The following is a 14,040-nucleotide window of genomic DNA, read 5'->3' on the forward strand; positions in this document are numbered from 1 at the left end:
ATTTGGTTTAGAATGGAATTACAGAAAATATTTTGATACTTTTCATAAGGACGAGAGAAAATCCCACAAAAATGGCTGAGCAGTTTTATTTACGGGATTAGTCCCAGTGAAGGCAACAGAAAAAATCACCTGCATATTGTGATGCAGTGCATAGATGCAGTCACACAATAAATAAGGACTAGAAACAAAGTTAAAAAAGATATTTATATGTGTAATTACCCTTTGAAACAAGTAAGGGGTAGAATTAGATTTAAAAGGCATGTTGATGCCCATGTTTCTTTTTGGGGAAGAGAGGAAAAATAAAAGAAAAAGGTCAAATATATGTTGGGTTTTGATTTAACGGTCCGTCTGGGTCCAGTCTTGCTCATTTTACCAGGAAGACAGATTTTCAAGATTCTCTTTGGTATATCCCCACGTTGATACCTGGTAGGTATGATTTTAAGCCCTAGATCACAGACAGCACTAGTGCAAACAGCTTACTTCTAGAAGAGTAATTCTTTGTCTACATATACATATATACGTAGTATAAGTAGGATAAATATATTGAAGATATGCAATATGGGTGCAATTTTCTTTTTTTTTTTTGTTTTGCTAGTGACATCAATAATAATAAGTAAAAACATGTTTTGCTCTATATTCTCTAAGTTTTAAATTAGATGTTTAAAACAGACCCTGCAAATACAGTTTTATATATAAAACCACACTGAAAGGCATGTAACGTTCTCCTCCTGCTTGCATAAGTTACTGGTAGTTAACATACAGTAATTATTGGAGTTAATTTAAATTCTTATCTTAGTCACTTATTTTAAAATGTGAACGTAAAAGCTCTTTTACTTGTTGTACCATACTACAATTCTCTCATGAATATACAGAAAGTTATGGAATACAAAAATCGGTATCTTATTATCCTTACATATTCATACACTAAACTGTATCAAAGCAATAATATAGCTCACTAAAGTCCACAGTGCGTGCACATGACTTCATCAACCCTTAGTGAACCATAAAGGCCCAAAAATAACAATGCAAATCAGTCTTCCATGTACACAATGCACAGTGAGACAGTAATATTACAGGAATAGTTTTGTCTGCATACAGAAATAGTTTCAGATAATGAAAGTGTCACCATATGATATTGCAGGGGACTCCTCTGCACGCTCCACCAGGTGGAATTCAGAAGAACTTAACGATCCATAGCTCCTCTCAGTAGATTTCAAAATGCAAATTGACTTATTATCTTTCTTTAAGGCAACCAGAAAAAAATATCGTAATACATTTGCTGTCTCGTGAGATGCTTATTTTATACTCAACTGGAGGCAAAGCACATAGTCATGCATATAAGCAAACATGTCTTAATTCTACAAAAGGCATAGCACCTTTATACATTATGCTTCATAATTTTTATTTTATGATCATCTTGAGATTCACAAAAAATAACGAGAATATTTCAAGAAAATTTCACTGAAGTCAGAGAATAAATTAGGTTGGTTAGCCATATCAGGAAAAATTTACCCCAGAAGAACTGTACAATGTTTTATTGCAGCCAATATAATGTGACTTAAGTGGTTCACATGGACTTGCCTTTTATTTTTAACCTGAAAGAAAAAGTTCTGTTTAAGACACAGGATATATTTGTCCAGAAAGCTGCACAGGCCACTTAGAAAACCGGCGACGTAGTAACTGCTTGCTGGGAAAAAAAGTATGATCAAAGTTGCTCTCCTGAAGAGCTGAGACAATTGTTATTGGATTGGGGGAGGAGAAAAAACAATTTAAATGGATTTAAACAATTTAAATTTAAACTGTACTGCAGCCGCTGTCAGGTCTTTTCCTTCTTTCTCATTGATATCTAATCTTGTCTACCTCTGATTATTCTGGTTTCAAAACAAAGTACAATCAATTTCTGGCCTAAATTTCTTCCATAGGATACAGATGGGAAATCTCTGTCCCATTATCATTTATCATGGGTCGTTGCTGTTCAGAAGGTATAGAGAAATACAGGAATGTGAAGCTGGAAGTTTTGGGTTGAAGAAATAGGTATTGGGTCTTTGTTTGGTCTGTTTTCACACTTGGGTCCTGCTCCAAAACTCCTTCATAGAATTTCTTTATAACTCTCAAAATAAAAAACATCATTCTCAATTGGCCCTTCTGCTAACAGTGGCTTAAGTTCTTCCAAAAAAATGCTTAATTTTAATTTTGAGAGATGTCCCGAATTAAATCTTATCTTTAAAGGATTATGCATATCCAGCAGAACAGTCATGTGCGTTGGCTGTAGAAAAAGTAGAAGATCAGAGTTTGGATAAAAGTAGACTATTGTGCAAATGCCAAACATCACTACTTCCATTTCTAGTACCACTCTAAACCAATTTTTGAGGTTGCAGCCCAGTTTCTGGCTAACTGCTGCTACTTTCATTCTTTCAGTTCTGTATAATTGTGCCATTTGGGCTGACAGAGTGCAAAAAAAAAATTTTTGACATAGATAGACATCGACATCCAGGGCAGATATAGGTCACAGCACGTATTCTGTCTTTAACAGAAATGAAGTCAGGGATGAGGAAGAAATTCTCTCTTCCCACTTCACTCAATATTTTTCTTTCAGTGACTTTAAATGTGGGCTTTTTTTCAAGATTTGGGATGCTGAATCTGTTTGCAACCCATTTTTTTCGTTGTTTTCACTTTACACATAATTCACAGAGATAAGCAACTACATAAAGGGCTACTATTAGTAGGAATGCAATCAGCTGTCATCAATTCAACAGCTAAATCTACATTTTGTTTAATTCAGCTCTTTAGAAGACTTGAAGAACAGGAACAATCATAATGGTGGAATTAGAAGAACAGGAACTGAAGCAACTTTCATCTTTTTGGCTCATTAAAACTGAAATGAGGAGATACCATGATTGGTCACAAAGGTGCCTCAGAGAATGTAAAAGCTCTAAGGAAGCAACTGTAATAAGTTTCCTTTTTGTTTCTTTATTTTAGTTTCTCTTTTGCTTCAAGGAAACATGCCAGGAAGTTTACATTCAAAACTGTAAATGCGTCTAAACTACAAATACAGTTTAAGAATATCCTTAAGTTCTGATACTTTCTATTTTGAAAAAGTATCAAAATGTAACAAACTTAAACATTAAACAAAACCATGATTTTTAAAGTTGTTTTACAAAGTAGATGGGGAAAATGTTCACTCAAATGAACCACGCCTACCTCATTAATTTTTTAAAAGCTGTTTTAACTCAAATACGTTTGACAAGAACATTTTGACTACCCTTTACACTACTTCAGATATTAATCAAAACCCTACATTGCAAACCGAAGTAATAAAAAGTGCACAGGAATCCTTAGAAACCTCAGTCATCTAGCTGATATGAATGCCTTGATCTTCTTCAGCCACTAATTAAGGTAATTAATGTCTAAGACAGGAGTGAGTTAAAGAACCAAATGGCATTGGCATAGCCAGACTCTCAGCTCCCCAGTTAAATCTCTGACAGATTCATGTATGGATTCCAAAGGAGACCAAGAAAGAACTGTAAAAGTGAACAGAAAGAGATCACCTTAGGAGAAATACTATGGGAAAACTCAGAAAGAAAGCCTTCAGAGGCGACCTCTCTGGTTCAAGGGAAGTATAAGAACATAGACTGGGGTCAATGTCAAAAGTGAGACTCTCTCACTGCAACTGAGGCAGCTGGGAAAAAAAAAAAAACACCTACCATTTTAGGACTAGACAAGCTGTGATTATAAATTTTATTCTTGATTTTCAAAGAAAACTCTTAAAAGATTGATTTCATAGTTTTCTCTGAGATATTCTGTCTAACTGGACCTGGTAAAGCATTGTTTCATGGTTTGACTCAATCTGGGAGATTTTCTTATGAGAGAATAATAGACTGTTATGTTCATTCTTATGATTTCACATGCTATCTTAGAATATTTATTATTCTTATGAAAGCCGCAGCACCTGGAATGAAAAGAATGTGTAAGATTTAATTTAAAAAGACAACTAATGTTTCGAGGTGTTCTGGATTTCTGGACCAAGAGGAAAAAAAATAGTTAATAAAATCTATTCAGGAGAGCTAACTTCAGCCTTTAAAAAACTTTGGAGGAATCAGAAGGGGTAAATCACAGGGTTAGGGCCCTAGAAGGTAGGGGGGTTGGTTAATATTCAAGCACCACTTCCTCCGAGGTCAAGATTGGTGCATCCCTGTGAGTAAGAAATAGAGCAAGGGAGCCAGGAGGCCTGCATGGATGAGGAAAGAGCTTCTGGAAAAACTCAAATGGAAAAAGGATGTTTACAGAATGTGGAAAAAGGGACTGGCCGCTTGAGACGAATATAGAAACATTGTCAGAGTATGCAGGGAGGCAATGAGGAAGGATTTAATTTCCACTTGGAATTAAACCTGGCAAGGGATGTCAAGGACAGCAAGAAGGACTTCTTCAAGTACATCAGTAGCGAAAGGAAGACTAGGGAAAATGTGGGCTTGCTGCTGAATGAGGTAGGTGCCCTGGTGATGGAGGATGCAGAGAAAGCGGAGTTACTGAATGCCTTCTTTGCTTCAGTCTTCACTGCTAAGGCCGGCCCTCAGGAATCCCAGACCCTGGAGGGAAAAGAAAAAGTCTGGAAAGAGGAAGATTTTCCCTTGGTTGAGAAGGACTGCGTTAGAGATCTTTTAGGAAAACCTGACACCCACAAATCCATGGGCCCTGATGGGATGTACCAACAAGTGCTGAGGGAGCTGGCAGGTGTTATTGCGAAGCCACTCTCCATCATCTTTGAAAGGTCATGGAGAACAGGAGAGTTGCCTGAGGACTGCAGGAAAGCCAATGTCACTCCAGTCTTCAAAAAGGGCAAGAAGGAGGACCCGGGAAACTATGGGTCAGTCAGCCTCACCTCCATCCCCGGGAAGGTGATGGAACAGCTCATCCTGGATGTCGTCTCTAAGCATGTGGAGGAAAAGGTCATTGGGAGTGATCAACATGGATTCACCAAGGGTATGTCATGCTTGACCAATCTAATAGCCTTCTATGATGGCATGATTTGCTGGGTAGATGACGGGAGAGCAGTGGATGTTGTCTGCCTCAACTTCAGCAAGGCTTTTAATGCTGTCTCACATAACATCCTCATAGGTAAGCTTAGGGAGTGTGAGTTAGATGTGTGGACAGTGAGGTGGATTGAAAAATGTCTGAATGGCAGAGCTCAGAGAGTTGTGATCAGCAGCGCAGAGTCTAGTCGGAGGCCTCTAACTAGTGGTATTCCCCATGGGTCAGTACTGGGCCCAATCTTGTTTAACATGTTCATCCACGACCTGGATGAGGGGACAGAGTGTGCCCTCAGCAAGTTTGCTGATGGCATAAAATTGGTAGGAGTGGCTGACACACCAGAAGGCTGCTCGGCCATTCAGCTAGTCCTGAACAGGCTGGAGAGTTGAGTTGAGAGGAAATTAATGAAGTTCAGCAAGGGCAAATGCAGTGTCCTGAACGTGGGGAGGAATAACCCCATACACCAGTACATGTTAGCAGTTGACCTGCTGGAAAGCAGCTCTGCAGAGAGGGACCTGGAAGTCCTGGTGTACAGCAAGTTGACCATGAGCCAGCAATGTGCCCTTGTGGCCAAGAAGGCCAATGGCATCGTGGGGGGCATTAAAAAGAGCATGGCCAGCAGGTCGAGGGAGGTCATCCTCCCCCTCTACTCTGCCCTGGTGAGGCCACATCTGGAGTACTGTGTCTAGTTCTCGGCTCCCCAGTTCAAGAAAGACAGTGAACTACTGGAGAGAGTCCAGAGGAGGGCTATGAAGATGATCAAGGGACTGGAGCATCTTTCTTACATGGAAAGGCTGAGACACCTGGGTCTGTTTAGCCTGCAGAAGAGAAGACTGAGAGGGAATCTCATCAATGTTTACAAATATCTAAAGGGTGGGTGGCAAGAGGATGGGGCCAGACTCTTTTCAGTGGTGCCCAGTGACAGGACAAGAAACAACGGGCACAAACTGGGACACAGGAAATTCCGTCTCAACATAAGGAAAACCTTCTTTACTTTGAGGGTGGCAGAGCACTGGCACAGGCTGCCCAGAGAGATTGTGGAGTCGCCTTCTCTGGAGATATTCAAAACCCTCCTTGATGCGTTCCTGTGCAACCTGCTCTAGGTGAACCTGCTCTGGCAGGGGGTTTGGACAAGATGATCTCTGAAGGTCCCTTCCAAGCCCTACTGTCCTGTGATCCGTTGACTCTATGATTCAGAAACAAACCCAACATGGTGTACATCAGGTCTAAATGACAGATGCTTTTTTACTAAAGTGATGGAGAATTTGTTGAGTTTTGTTTGGGTTTTTTCAGTGTTTGCTTAATTGGGCATCTCTAGAACCAATGCCAATGCAGAGAAATCTGAGGGTAAAGAAGCAGAAACCCCAGCATATACCTGTGTGCATCAGGAAAGTTGCTACTTAAGGCACAATCACAGCTGTCTTTACATGATATGCTGAGTTTATACATCATGATGACAATTCAGAGATATTTGTATGAGATCTGGGCCTGCATGAATGCTTCTGCATGCCCATCACTTGAAAAATCAAGCATTTAAACCCTGTACAATCTTTTTAAAATTCAGTAGAATATATATAGAATATATGTCAAATTATTAAAAACAATAAATTTCATGCTGGGATAATAAACCTCAAAAGTAAGTAGTTTTCTCATTATTACTCATTTTCTATGCAGATTACTCATCTTATTTTGGGGAACTGGGATGGTCTTTCTGTTCTGAGTTACAGAACAACAAGCTCTATGTGCCATGGTCTCCGACAGCTACATGTACATGCTACCACGTGACAGAGGATTGATGAGAACTCTCTCAGAATGTTTGTTAGGATAGAAGGAAGTACATTACACATGAAATCATCACCTAGTAAACTGCTTATCTAAATAGGAGTCTTAAGAATAGTTACTTTTAAATAATTTTTGCTACTAATAAGGAAAAGTTACATAAATGCTATAGAAAGACACAATAAATATTGTAGCTATTTGACTTAATTTCCAAATACAGTATAATCAGTATAATTCAAAGTAGTTAAGAAACCTAATCAGAATCACATACTCTTCCAAGGGAACCTTCATCTTTCGTCCAACATACCAGAGGTAAAAATCTTTTCTTTTTCCTAAGTGCTATGTGCTTCTGTTTCCATCCTTAAAAATCAATTATTGCTGGCAGTGAGTAATTAAACCAACTAATGAGATGTTATTTTAAATCACAACCCTACTTTCTTTGAACTGCTTTTGCACTAAACCTTAACTACTATATCCGCATTATTCTGATCCCTTTATAGCTTCAGAAGCTTCTTGTTCTGTGAGTTTCCTTCAGTTAAATACCACCTGCGGTCATACTAAGAAATAATTAAGTATTTTAATTGCAGGTTTCCAAAAATGAAACTGAAACAAAACAAATAAAATGTAGGTCCATTCCATAAAATGAAAGTTATCTAATGCTGCTGCATCACTAAAATACAGCTAGCTACAGCGTGCAGATTCCTGTCATGTAAGAAATGGCCGCCTGCAGTTAACTTTAGCAGTCAGGTTAATTGCATTCCTTTCGTCTAAGTACACTGTTGAGTGTGCTGTAAAATCATTTAAATGGGTTGCTGACCCATTTCTGCTTTTTCCTTTTCAGATGTTGGTAATAAAATGGTATTGTCTGAAGTACATGCACCATCGGGGTTACATTTTCTGTTGTGTGGTTTGCTATATTGTTTTTAAAAATGTCTAGAACATTTTATGTATATAATGTTGAACAAAGTAACAGAGAAGATTTATGCAAAGCAAGAATGTGAACAATAAATATGTCACTGGCTTTCTAAGCAATTACATTTCTGATGTTTTATGCGTTAATAATACGAATAAATGGTTCCTTTAACATCCAGCTCTCCTTCCTGTCTATCCCTTAAATCTTGCGATGCTTTTTGCAAACAGCTCATTTATTAACATCATCTGCTTTACATATCCTCTCTCCTTCAACACACATTAAGAGAAATTGTTGAAAGCATCCTACCTCGTGCAGTGATACGGCATGAATAGCCACTCTCCTGCCATCACCACCATTGAGAATCTAGTGTTGGAGAATCCTGAGCAAAGCATTTACAGAGACACTTTTATGCCTATGGCTATGCAGTTTGCCCTCTGGTCTCACCTTAACCTCCGTCATGTCATGCTACAATCCCCTACTCTGAACTGGTAGGAGACACCTGAACTCCGCAGCACACAAAATAGTGTTTCTGAGCGGTGTTCCTGCCTTTTCATTTTCCCTTTCATTCAGCAGAGCCTTAGGAGCCCATTCTCCCACTCCAGACTACAACTGGCCCCTATTCTTTCACATAGAGCTGTTCTTTCTCTGATTTGAAAGCAGAGGCCTCAGGAACCCCTGAAGGCTTGTACAGTATTTCCAGTTCCAACTGACAAGTCCATCCCTCTTTTCTTTCTAGGCTGCATCTTTCTCTGCAAACTTCAAAGCCACTTACTCTGTCGATTTCTGACAACACTCTGATATAAAGGGCCATGAAGGAACAGGAATTAGAGAGAAGAGGGCTCATGTCTGCTTGGCGTGAGCATCTGTAGCTCTATCGCTGACCTCAAGAGATTCTGAAACAGAGAATGTTCACTTCAGTCGCCCTGGCTTTCTTTGCTGAACTTAATCCATATGCTGTCCAGCGTGTGCCATTACTACCACGACCAACAGCGCCAGAACAAGGAAGACTCTTGGCAGCATCTTCCCCTGGCCCCTGCTGGGAGGAGCTCAGCAAGCACAGCCTCCCTCTGCATTTGCCTGGCCTCACGTGGAGAACAGAAACCCACAGGGGATTTCCTCGAGGTGCTAGTCTGCCCCACGGGAATCCCCTGAAACATGGGCTTTCCATCAGTGTAGCAACAGTTGTCTGTGAAGAGAAAGAGAAGAATAGGAAGAGGAAAAGAAAAGACAGAGAGAAGAGTGACAGCTTTCTCTAGAGGAAGGAAGAGGTGGCTTTGAGGGTCAGGAGCAACTCCTATTTCTTGAGGGGGCATTTAGACCCAAAAAAGGAACATTAAAGGCAGTAATGATTGGATGTGAATTAATGCAAAGGGAAGCATGCTCATGAAATGGAGTCCTAAAGAAAATCTGCATTTTTGATGCCTTTTTAAATCCGTACCAGTTTTGTGCTGCTGCGTGAAAACACACTGTGCTTGCAAGGGCATGACCATGCTCACAAGAAACCTGGGGGAGGGAGGCCAAAGTCAGAGATCATTTATCATTATTTACTGAAACAATTCATAAATCATCCCATCGCCAAACGGGATGCCTCCCTCCTTCTCTGGGCTTCCAGTCTGTAAAATGGCTTAAAAGACAGAAAAATGTTAGAACGCATTTACACTGATAGGCACAGACAGTCCAAAAGTAATTTTGCTGATTCGAATTGGACTGAATCTCTCCTGTTTTACAAGATTCAAAGTCACGCTACATCCAAGATAATACCCTCTGCCTCTCTCCAGTTTTCCAGTGCAAATCTGGGTTGTTAATAACGGTCTCAAGATCTGTCCTGTGACTTCTATCTTTCTGACTAAACCAGAATAAAAGCTTGGTTGATATATACAGAAATTGTAAGGTACTCAGTATTTAATGCAATTAGACTTTGAATCATATACTCCAAAAGTACCAGATTTCATAGATACTTGTGTAATATTAATGCAAAACCACAGCAACCACATAAAACATATTCTTTTTCACTGCCTTTTCTTTTTAAATCATTTACAATGCAACCACCACCAAAATCAAACCTAACCTTGACTTTTCACAGATCCCAGCCACAGTTCACTGAGTTCTTGTCACTCCTAATGAAGTCCATTATTGCTTAAGAGGTGTTTAATACCTACCGATACCTAGGTCTGAATGACACAGACACTTGATACAAAGTCTTCGGCGTTATGCCTACCCCAAGTGGAATTCTGTTAACACAGGCTGAGGTTTAGGCATCTTTTCAAGCATAAGAAGATGAATCAAAAATATTGCAGAGGGAATGATTGAATATGCCCCTACAATATAAATAAGAAGGTGCAGTAACCACCTTCCCTTGGTTTGCAAAGCCCATCTTTCCAAAAAACTATTTCTCCTCCAAGTAGGTTTTCTACTGTAACGTCACTGTTGAAGCTTTCTGGAAAAAAAGGCTATATACAGCAAACAGGCTAAATGTCTTCTTCATCAAAACTAAAGGCTAGTTCAAATACCATTCTACAGTATAAATAAGGACATATTAACCTGTTCTCAAGTGGTCTCAAGCTTTCCTCAAAAATATTAATTTCAAATTATAATCATATTGCATAAAAATTTCATTGACATAGCCCTTTTCTCTCCTCAATATCTCCTCACCAGAAATGAAGGCTAATTAATTCCATGAATTCTATGAAAACATTCTAACTTATATTCAACATACTGTTCATTATGTCTTTCTGAAATCTCAAAAAATATGACTTGGCGCTCTCTGGTACTAAAATATGCAGAAATTAATAAGAATTACTGCTTGGTCTTTGAATGTAAAAATCTAGATATAAAACAAACAAACAAAAAAACCACAACCCCCTCCCCCAAAACACACAACAACAACAACAACAAAAAGCAAACGGAGGGGAAAGTATACTAACATCCATTTGACTAGTATTTTCTAATCAAATACACTTATTTTGCATTATTAGCTGCCTTACTGAGGGATCAAGCACTTTTACAAACAGCTTAAGCTTTTTAATCCTGCCACTGTCTTAGCTGACTTTGATATTATCTTTGCTGTAATTTTTATGTTTAGTTTTAGACTGCATCTTAACAGCCACCTTAAAGTTAAATTTACTCTGATAAAATGAAACATTTTAGAGGTATGAAGCTCCATCTACTGGATATTCAGTTGTATATTCTTTTTCTGTGATTTTTAAAATCGTATTACTTACATCTTTATTAACTCTCTACCTCTAATGGAAATCTCATTCTTTTACATTATTGAAAGTAAATAATTTGTCAATAATTTACCCAACAGAATACAATAGAATATGTTAACAGTATTTACTGATAGGAAACTCAACATGGAATATCTGGGTTGCTGCCTTTAAGTAAGGCAGCACTTTACTTTCCACTTAACTTTTATTTCCAAGCAACTTTATTTCACAGAAATAATTTAATAAAGTCCTGAAATTCTTTTGGACCACAAGCTAAGTTAACACTTAAAAGTATGACTGCAAGTCCTGATATGCAAACCTAGCTTCAATATTGGCTACAACTGAAAAGAAACACAAAAAGAACATTCATATAGGTTTTGCACCACACGGCCCATTTTTCAACATCATCAGCATGACACACGGTCTAGATGTTTCCCCTTTCGTGATTAAGTACATTCCAACCATTTTTCAGAAAGAAATTTATTTTATTCAAATGAAGGTTGGTATCAATCTTTTCAGCTAGGGTTGTGTAATGAACAGCAGCTGCCAGAGGCCCACAATGGAAGAACGGTGCAACCACCAGTGCCAAATGATGACAGCTTTGACAGATAATATGGGTAATATCGTTACTCTCTGCTCTACCTCACTTTTCTTTGGTCTGTGCTGCAATACCTCAAGTACAAATATTCAGATCATTGCAAAATGTATTTACAAATCATGCCCTACATCATCTATCAAAGAGATGATCACCATTAGAAACACTTTTTAAATTAAAATTGAAGCTTAAAGGAAAGCAAAATTTTGCAGAGATTTACTTAAGTATAACAGATGGGATTTATATTTCTAAAAGTTTAACTTGGCTCCACTTAGTATTTCAGGTAGTTAGTAAACTAAAACTTTTTCTGCATTTTGTCTTCATTTGTAATATGTTTTTATGTTTTGGGGCTTTTTTTTATTATGATAAGAAATGGAAATCATCGTCTTTGAAAATGTTAATGTGCTATTGAGCTGTACGTTATTCTAATGTTGACTGCCAAGATCAGGCAACAAGGCTGCCTTTCATTCTACACCTTGCACGGCTTTATATCCATGTTTGCAAAGAAACATTTACAGGGTGTTTTAGGAACAATTGGCATCTTTGATTCACTGAGTTTACACTATGTTTTTTATGAAGTAGAGATGTATGGTTTTCTGGACTTGCCAACACAGAAACCTTTAATTTTAAAATCAGTAAAATATTTCGCACTAGATCCAGATAAAAAACTATCCCTCTTTTCCACAGGGAATGTCTTGCAAGAAAATGTCTTGCACTAAAAAACAAAAGAAGCTGGGGGAAGAGGGGATTTCTCTTTACATTTTCCACGGTCCCATGGCAAGGGATTTGCAAAACTTGAAGGGTGGAAGCACTTCACCCTTATCTTCATTGTTATTTCTTGTTGAGTGCACTTCATCAGATGCCCTGGATGAGCTTAGCAGAGAGAGATAAGGCATTGGCACACTTGGTTGGCTCTGTCTGCTTGCTGTGCTGTACACACAATGGTCTTAAAGTCAAGAAAGTGTTATTGAACGGAGGGATCGTGCAATTGTTGCTTTGCTCTCTACATGTATTTCCTCGTTGAAAAAGACAAAGAGAAAGTAAGCCACCACCCATCACACACATCAGCTATTAGATAGCACCAAAATCCTGCAAGATATGAGGTGATTTTCCAAAAACAATGCCTATAAGTGACTAATACCATTTCTTGAGCTTTTGCTGGGAAGAAGACATGATTCCTATCCTCTAACAGTTTTAATTAAGTCTTCTAAGAAAGATCAGGCATATGTTGATCAATTTTACCGTCCATGAATTGCCTCTTATTTTTCTAAATCTCTATACTGATACGTAGCAGATGTTCTTGGAAACTATCCTAAGGCATATGGAAAATAAGGAGGTGATTGGTGACAGCCAACATGGCTTCACTAAGGGCAAATCGTGTCTGACAAATTTGGTGGCCTTCTATGACAGGGTTACAGCATCGGTGTATAAGGGAAGAGCAATTGATGTCATCTACCTGGACTCATGCAAAGCATTTGACACTGTCCCGCATGACATCCTTGTCTCTAAATTAGAAGGATATGGATTTGATGGGTGGACCACTTGGTGGATAAGGAATTGGCTGGATGGCCGCACTCAAAAGAGCTGTGGTCAATGGCTCAATGTCCAAGTGGAGACCAGCGATGAGTGGCATTCCTCAGGAGTCACTAATGGGACCAGTGCTGTTTAACGTCTTTGACAATGACATGGACAGTGGGATTGAGTGCACCCTCAACAAGTTTGCTGACGACACCAAGCTGTGTGGTGCAGTCAACAAGCTGGAGGGGAGGGATGCCATCCAGGGGGACTTGGACAGGCTTGAGAGCTAGGCCCATGAGAACCTCATGAAGTTCAACAAGGCCAAGCGCAAGGTCCTGCAATTGGGTCACAGCAATCCCAAGCAGAGAAACAGGTTGGGCGGAGAATGGCTTGAGAGCAGCCCTGAGGAGAAAGACTTGGGGGTGTTGGTGGATGAGAAGCTCAATGTGACCCAGCAATGTGCACTCGCAGCCCAGAAAGTCAACTGTATCTTGGGCCACATCAAAAGAAGGTGTGCCTGCCCATGGCAGTAGGGTTGGATCTAGATGATCTTTAATGTCCCTTCCAACTCTCACCATTCCACGATTCTATGATTCTATGAAAAGAAACACAACACTTGTCTGTATTCCAGAAAGTGTTGTTATTAATATCATGGGTGTATATGCCCCAACCCAGACTCCTTTTCAGGTCTTATTAAACTATATGTGCATTTTGCTTGAACACACAATTGCACAGATCAGTCACTTCGACAACACGTGGTGATTTGCAACCAATATAAAATATCAGCCAAAGCACAATCTTCCTTTTTCAGAATTCTTTTTCTCAGTTGATCACAACACAGCCATTCAAGCATTCAGATCCAACCCTTAGGTACCTGTTGTTACTAGAATTCTTTCTGAAACAGATGTTAAAAGTTTTCCCTAAATAGAGGGGTAATTCATATCTATATATATACACCATGTAAGAGAAAAATCGTATAGGCTAGAATGTAAAGGATGGAA

Source organism: Rissa tridactyla, chromosome 2 (assembly GCF_028500815.1).
Source record: "Rissa tridactyla isolate bRisTri1 chromosome 2, bRisTri1.patW.cur.20221130, whole genome shotgun sequence".
In the NCBI taxonomy this organism is placed as follows: Eukaryota; Metazoa; Chordata; class Aves; order Charadriiformes; family Laridae; genus Rissa; species Rissa tridactyla.